Source organism: Rattus norvegicus, chromosome 9 (assembly GCF_021556685.1).
Source record: "Rattus norvegicus strain SHRSP/BbbUtx chromosome 9, alternate assembly SHRSP_T2T, whole genome shotgun sequence".
Classification (NCBI taxonomy): Eukaryota; Metazoa; Chordata; class Mammalia; order Rodentia; family Muridae; genus Rattus; species Rattus norvegicus.
In genome coordinates, this window is record NC_141542.1 from 24967247 (window position 1) to 24974933 (window position 7687).

Consider the following 7687-nt stretch of genomic DNA (forward strand, 5'->3'; position numbering starts at 1 on the left):
CTTTTTTTGATTCGAAGCTCAAAATACCATTTTGTTGTTGTTGATTTTTAGTTGGATATTTTTCATTTCGAATTCAAATGTTATTCCTTCCTTGTTTTCCAGAAATAAGTCCAAATACCATCGCCCTCCACCTCTGCTATCAAAGTATTCCCTTCACCATCCATCCACTTTCCCAGCCTAGGCAGGACCAAGAGCTGCACATTCCATTTGTGCCCAAGAAGACCATCCTCTGATACACATGCAGATGGAGCCATGGCACAGTCCCTGTATAGTGATTGGGTAGTGGTTTAGTCTCTGGGAACTCTGCTTGGCAGGCATGGTTGTTCTTATGGGGTTGCAAGTCCCTTCAGCTCTTTCAATGTTTCTCTAATTCCTCCAACTGAGGTCCAGTTCTCAGTTCAATGGTTTGCTGCTAGCATTCACCAGATATTTGACATGATCTGGCTGTGCCTCTCAGGAGACATCTATTTTCAGTTCCTGTCAGCAATGCACCTCTTAGCTTCATCCACCTTATCTAGTTTGAAGGCTGTATATGTGTATAGGCCACTCGTGGGGTAGACTCTAAATGGCCATTCCTCCAGGCTCTGTTCTAAATTTTGCCTCCCTATCCCTTCAATAGAGATTCTTCTTCTCCTTTAAAGGAAGGAGTGAAGCATCAGCATTTTGGTCATCCTTCCTCAATTTCATTTGGTCTGTGAATCTTGGAGGAATCGAGCATTTGTGCTAATATCCACTTATCAATGAGTGCATACCATGTGTGTGTTTTTGTGATTGGGATAACTCACTCAGGAGGATATTTTCTAGTTCATTCTATCTGCCTATTAATGTCATGAAGTCATTGTTTTTGATATCTCTGTAGTACTCCATTGTGTAGATGTACCACACTTTCTGTTTCCATTCCTCTTTTGAAGGGCATCTGGGATATTTTCATTTTCTGAATATTATAAATAAGGCTGCTATGAACGTAGAGGAGCGTGTGCCCTGTTGTATGTTGGAGCATCATTTGGGTATATGTGCAAGAGAGGTATAGCTGGGTCCTCAGCTAGTGCAATGTCTAATTTTCTGAGGAACCTCCAGACTGATATCCAGAATGGTTGTACCAGTCTGCAATCTCACCAACTATGGAGGAGTGTTCCACTTTCTCACATCCGTGCAAGGATCTTCTATAGCCTGAGTGTTTGATCTTAGCCATTCAGACTGTTGTGAGGTGGAATCTCAGGGTTGTTTTGATTTCCATTTCCCTTATAACTAAAGATGTTAAACATTTCTTTTGGTGCTTCTCAGCCACTCCATATTCCTCAGCTATGAATTCTTTGTTTAGCTCTGAACTGCAATTTTTAATAGGATTATTAGTCTCCCTGCAGTCCAACTTCATGAGTTCTTTGTATATTTTGGATATTAGCCCTCTATCAGTTGTAGGATTAGTAAAGGTCTTTTCCCAATCTGTTGGTTGCTGTTTTGTCCTAACCACAGTGTCCTTTGTCTTACAGAAGCTTTGTAGCTTTATGAGGTCCCATTTGTCTATTCTTGATCTTAGAGCATAAGCCATTCGTGTTTTGTTCAGGAAATTTTTTCCAGTGTCCATGTGTTCAAGATTCTTCCCCGCTTTTGCTTTTATTAGTTTGAGAGTATCTGGTTTGATGTAGAGGTCCTTGATCCACCTGGACTTAAGCTTTACACAGGGCAATAAGAAGGAGATGATTTGTAGTCCTCCATATGCTGCCCTCCAGTTGAACCAGCACCATTTGCTGAAAATGCTATCCTTTTTCCATTGGATGGTTTTGTGCCCTTTGTCAAAAATCAAGTGACCATAGGTGTGTGGGTTCATTTCTGAGTCTGCAGTTCTATTCCACTGGTCTATCTTCCTGTCTCTGTACCAATACCATACAGTTTTTATCACTCATGCTCTGTAAACTGCTTGAGTTCAGGGATGGTGATTTCCAGGGAAGTCCTTTTATTGTTGAGGATAGTTTTAGCTATCCTGCGTTACTTGTTATTCCAAATTAATTTGCAAATTGTTCTGTCTAACCTTATGAATAATTGGATTGGAATTTTGATGGGGATTGCATTGAATCTGTAGGTCACTTTGGGGAAAATGGCCATTTTTACTCTCTTCATCCTGCCGACCCATGAGCATGGGAGATCTTTCCATCTTCTGAGACCTTCTTCAATTTCTTTCTTCAGACACTTGAAGTTCTTGTCACACAGATGTTTCACTTGCTTGACAAAAGTCACACTGAGGTATTTTTATATGATTTGGGACTATTATGAAAGGTGTCATTTCCCGAATTTCTTTCTCAGCTTGTTTATCTTTTGTGTAGAGGAAGGGTACTGATTTGTTTGAGTTAATTTTATACCCAGCCACTTTGCCAACGTTGTTTATCTGGCTTAGGAGTTCTCTGGTGTAACTTTTGGGGTGTCCCATGTATACTACCCTATCCTCTGCAACAGTGATATTTTGACTTCTTCCTTTCCAATCTGTATCCCTTGACCTCCTCTTGTTGTCTGAGTTCTGGCTAATGCTGGGGACAACATACAATGGAGACATCTCAGTAGCCCGCAGTCGCTTTTTGTAAAAACTGGTTGTTTCCATTTCTCCAAACCTTAGGCCTGGACAACGGCTGTATAGATTTCATTTGTGTGTGACTGCCTATCAGTTGGCCATGGTGTGCACAAGTATTCTATTATGTCTGACTTTCCCACGTCTTTGTCCTTCTGCTCTGGTGAATTCTGTGAAACTAGATGTTCCTTGAGGTTATGATTCTTAGACAATTGGAAATTGATGCATAGGGGCACAGAACAACACAGCCCTAGTGGCCCAGGTGCATACTGTGTGTTCTCATCTTGGAAAAAATGTAATAACTGCAGAATTGTAGTTCTAGATTAGGGTTTGACTTGCAAAGACAGCTTGAAGAAAATAAGAGAAAATGAATTAGTGCCAACATTGGGACCCTAAGAAAGGAAAGAGTTATTGAAGTTAGGAAGTAAGTTTTACATAATATTATAGACTGGTTAAGGAAGTATAGAATATATAAAATAATATACTAGTAAACTAAGTCTAACTACTGGAACCCTTATGAGTGTCATTGTGTGAAAGGAGCAGAACGCTAGTGGAATTAGTGTGCTAAGGGTTACCTTGATTCTTTCTGGCCACCTCCTGGCAGTTTTGCCTATGTCATTTATCATTAGAATGTCACAGGAAAATGCAATTAGCTGATCTCGGAGCTTTGGACTCTGAAGTATAAAAGTAAATGGTTAAAGTTTAAATAATGATAAGTTTACAATTATTATTATTATATTGGCCACAGGCCTGAGTATAGAGGAAGCCTGAAACTTTGGGGAACAATTGCAATTCTTAGTTCTTGATGGGATGTAGTCATTCTTTGCATTTGATTTGGCAATGATTATAAAATGTCTTTTTTCTACCTGCTTTTGGATTATTAATAAAGGACTGGGGCAAGAGAAAGGCTACAGAACATGTGAAGAGTAAATGAGAGAGAGCATGAGGGAGTGAAGGAGAGAGTACATGACTGAGCTAATGTAAGGACAAATGTGAGAGCGAATGAGACAGCATGAGGAGAGCATGTGAAGAGTGAGTGGAGAAAGAACGTGATAGTGAATGAGCGAGCTAATGAGAGAGCGAGTCTGAGAACAAACATGAGAGCCAGGGAGAGAGCATGAGGAGAGCATGTGAGAATGAGTGAGGAGAGAATGTGAGGTGTGTGTGAAGACTGTGTGTGTGAGTGACAAGAGAGTGCATGTGGTGTGTGTGAGATATGTGTGAGGTGTATATGAAGACTGTGTGTGTGCGTGACAGGAGAGTGCATGTGGTGTGTGTGAGATATGTGTGAGGTGTGTGTGAAGACTGTGTGTGTGTGTGACAAGAGAGTGCATGTGGTGTGTGTGAGATATGTGTGAGGTGTGTATGAAGACTGTGTGTGTGCATGACAGGAGAGTGCATGTGGTGTGTGTGAGATATGTCTGAGGAGTGTATGAAGAGTGTGTGTGTGCGTGAAAGGATAATGAACAGACGTGTGCATGATTGTGGGAGTTTGAGAAAAGAAAACTGCAATAAAAAAGGCAGGGTGCACAAAAGAATGCAGAGTGTGTGCAGCCTCAAACTGAGAGAGTGAGAGAGAGAGAGAGAGAGAGACAGAGAGACAGAGAGAGACAAAGAGAGACAGAGAGAGTGAGAGAGAGAGAGAGAATGACTTTAAGCCTTGAAGTTGCCTGTCAGTTTGTACCCAAAGAGGAGTCTGTGGATATGTATTATGCGCCTTCCAGATATTCCTGCTTCCAGGTGAGAACTCTGATCCTGTGACCGAGGGCCAGGAAAGTCTGAAAGAATGGCTGCAACCCTGAGGGCAGAGGATAAAACTTTTAGGTCTATGACCTCCTAATTTATATTTTCACCTGAAGACTTATTATTAAATTTTCTTACTGGGATAGGACTACGATCCTGGTGAGCGTCTTGTCTCTTGGATGCTCAATCAGTTCTTCGTTGTCACAGACTGTTTGAGCTTACTCCAGTCACTGGGAGTTATTCACACTTTCAAATTTGCTGAACTTTTCAGATTTCTACCATTTGTGGCAAACTGAGTGACAAAAGCAATGAATGTTGAGCACTTCCCTGGGGTCCAGTGCATATGGAGCTATGGGTGTATGGATATGGTAAGTCCCTAGGAGTTACTCTAAGAAAGTAGGACAGTGCTCTTAAGACCCCTGCGAGACCTCACTTCACTTTGCCAGCTTTGTGGGCTTCTACACTGCTGGTCTGAGAAGAACTGAAAACTAATGAAATAGATGTGTAGCCTCCCATTACCTTTGTCATTGTTAGGATATTAGTAGGAGCGGTTTGATTGAAATATACTCTCAGGAATATTAACAAAACCATTGCCTCTTGAGTACCATCTGGATGAAGTACCAAGTTCACAGACAGTTATTCACAAACTTCTCAAAGCCAGCAAACTGGAGCATGAAGAAAGCCAAGTCCAAGGCATTCAAAACCAGCATCCTCAACAATGCCCCCAGGAAAGGCTTTGGTTAAAGAAGGGAGGTACTGAGACAGTTGGCCCTCATACACTCAGAGAAGACTGTGCCAGGAGGATTGGGGAAGGATTGTGGGAGAGAGTAATTAGGTATCAGTAGTCAGTGAGCAGAACGTAAAGTGAAAAAGAAAAAATATATAAATAGAAATAAAATAAAGGTCTTTAACAAAATGGGACACAATGTATTGCTGAACTAACTCTACTGTGTTTACACTTGCACATTCTTTAACATCTAGAGAGACTAGATGTGATAAAATAGGATGCCCTTGTCGTTTATATTTACTATGTACACAGCAAAGATAAATGAAGTGGATAACATGCAGATCACAGATCCATTGTTCCCTCGCATTATGTGACTCTGCTTCCCTTTTCAAAACTGTGGAAGCCTCTGCTCATCCAGTTCTCAGGGCTCAAGGAAAATGAAGTCCCCTATGATCTCTGCCAAGTGCTCTTGTGTTCCCAAAATTACTCTGCCTCAGGCTGCAGAGGCACTGAAGGGCCAGCCTTCACCTTCAAGGTGCAACCACTCTTTCAGTCTTTCCAGGCCCTCTGTTACTCAACTGAAGGTTTCAGCAGAGGCCTTTCATCTCAATAACAGAAGCTTACCTAATCCAAAACATTGGGAAGCCATCCTACACTCCTGATTGCCTGCTTACCTGAGACCAAACAACATAGCTCTCTTCTTTATGCCTGTTTCCCTGATTTGAAAGTAAATATTGTGTTCATCTGTGGCATCGGTGGTAAGAATAAAATCCTTAACATGAATAACAGGACCATGCAATGCATGGCTTTACATTCTATATACATATTGAATAGCTAGAGGGAATTACCAAAGAAAACAATAAGAATCCTAACAACAATTACAGAAATTATGAAATGAAATAAAACAAAAACAAAAGCAAAAACAAAAATACCTTGTGGGTGCTGGTATTAAAGGCATGTATTAACTCTGACCAGCTTTTAGGTATTTCCAATAAAAAGCAAACAAACAAACAAACAAACAGCCTTATTACAGTTGCAACAGGTGCAGGAGAGAAAGCTGGGAGATATCCTGTGCTGCTGCCCCCATGCTGTGATTCTACACCAACAACTTCCTGGGGAATAGGAACCTGTATGCAGTGGGATCCCTTGCTGGGCCTGTCATCTCAAAAATATGGGCTTCCCTAATCCAAAACCTTGGAATCCAGTTGACTTCAGGCCAGCAATGAAGTCAACCATCATTAGTGAAAGAGCAAGGGAAAAATTACATAGGAAAAAATATGTGCCTTAATCAGAAAAGATCCTCAACTTCTAAGGCATCCACAATCTCCACCCCTCTCTTCTGAGCATTGCATAGAGATGATGTATAACTCCAGATGGTAGTAAAAGGCAGAGTTCTTCCCAGAAAAGTCATACATGATTTTCACCCTGATATCTGTGAGGTGAGGTGGCATCGTATCACAGAGTCAGCACACCCAGGATAAGGACACAGAAGCCACAGAAGACAATGCCAAATGGACTCCCTCCTGAACATATGGACCCATTAAAATTGAGGTTTAGCCTAACCTTAGGCCATTCCACTCCCTGCCCATCTGCCTGATTTTTATGTTTGTTCTGAGTAAAAGATCAGCGAGTAGCCCCAAATATCCTCATGATAGGACTTGGAAATTTAGGAAGAATGATAATGGAGAAGGGATGGCTATGTGGTTACAATGTGGTAACTGGGTTCTGACCAGGAACCTCGTCCTTAGCCAATGGGGACTTTAAGGCCGGGCCTCCTGCTTGTTCCAGTGCAGGCTAAGACTTCAGGGTCAGGCCAGTTCCTGAGCCCCACACAGGGCTGCCTGCATACCCTTGTGACTGCATTAGAGCCAGAGTGCTCTCCGCCCCATCCTCTTCTCTCCTCTTTGTCACAGCCATGGTCCCCAAGAGCACTTGTCAAACACCTTTATACATCTATGTCAATCTCAAAGTCAGGTTCCCAGAGAATCAATCCCCATAACTGACCATAAATGAGGATTCACTGTGTGTGTGTATATATAATGTTGTAGAACACAGAATAGGGATTCTTGGTGACAGCTTCGTGGACATGTATCTTTGCACTGGGATCTTTCCACATGACTTAGATATGCTTGCCATGAGGTCATTACCAGTCACCTTGCCATTTCAGTTTCGTTTTTCTTTTGGATGCTAATGCTGTTTGATGTAAGATCCAAGGATAAACTTCCATAATGGGCTATGGTTTCAGACTTGATTTACAGCCATGTGCCCCGCGGGTTGCTTCCTTTTAATCCTAGAGGTTGATTAATCTTTCCAGTAAGGCTTCCAGTACTTGATAGGATTGTGCTACATGCTGTCAGAGCAGAGTTATACAGAATTCATATGCTGGCCTTCCTCTGATGGTGCTTACCTTTGCCAAGTCCTCAAACAGGGCAGCTCTTGGAAAAAAAACCCTGCAGGCAAAGAAATCATATATGTGGGTCTACCCCTGGCTCCTTGAGAAATGAAAGAGGAATATGGTCTTGACTTACTGGAAGTCTTATCCCAAGACTAGGGAAGGGGACTCCCAGAGAGCACTAAGCCTTCTCCTCATCCATCATAGTCTGTATAGCCTGTGGCTTTCATGTGGTCAGTGTGATGACCTTAAAATGTTCTAGGCA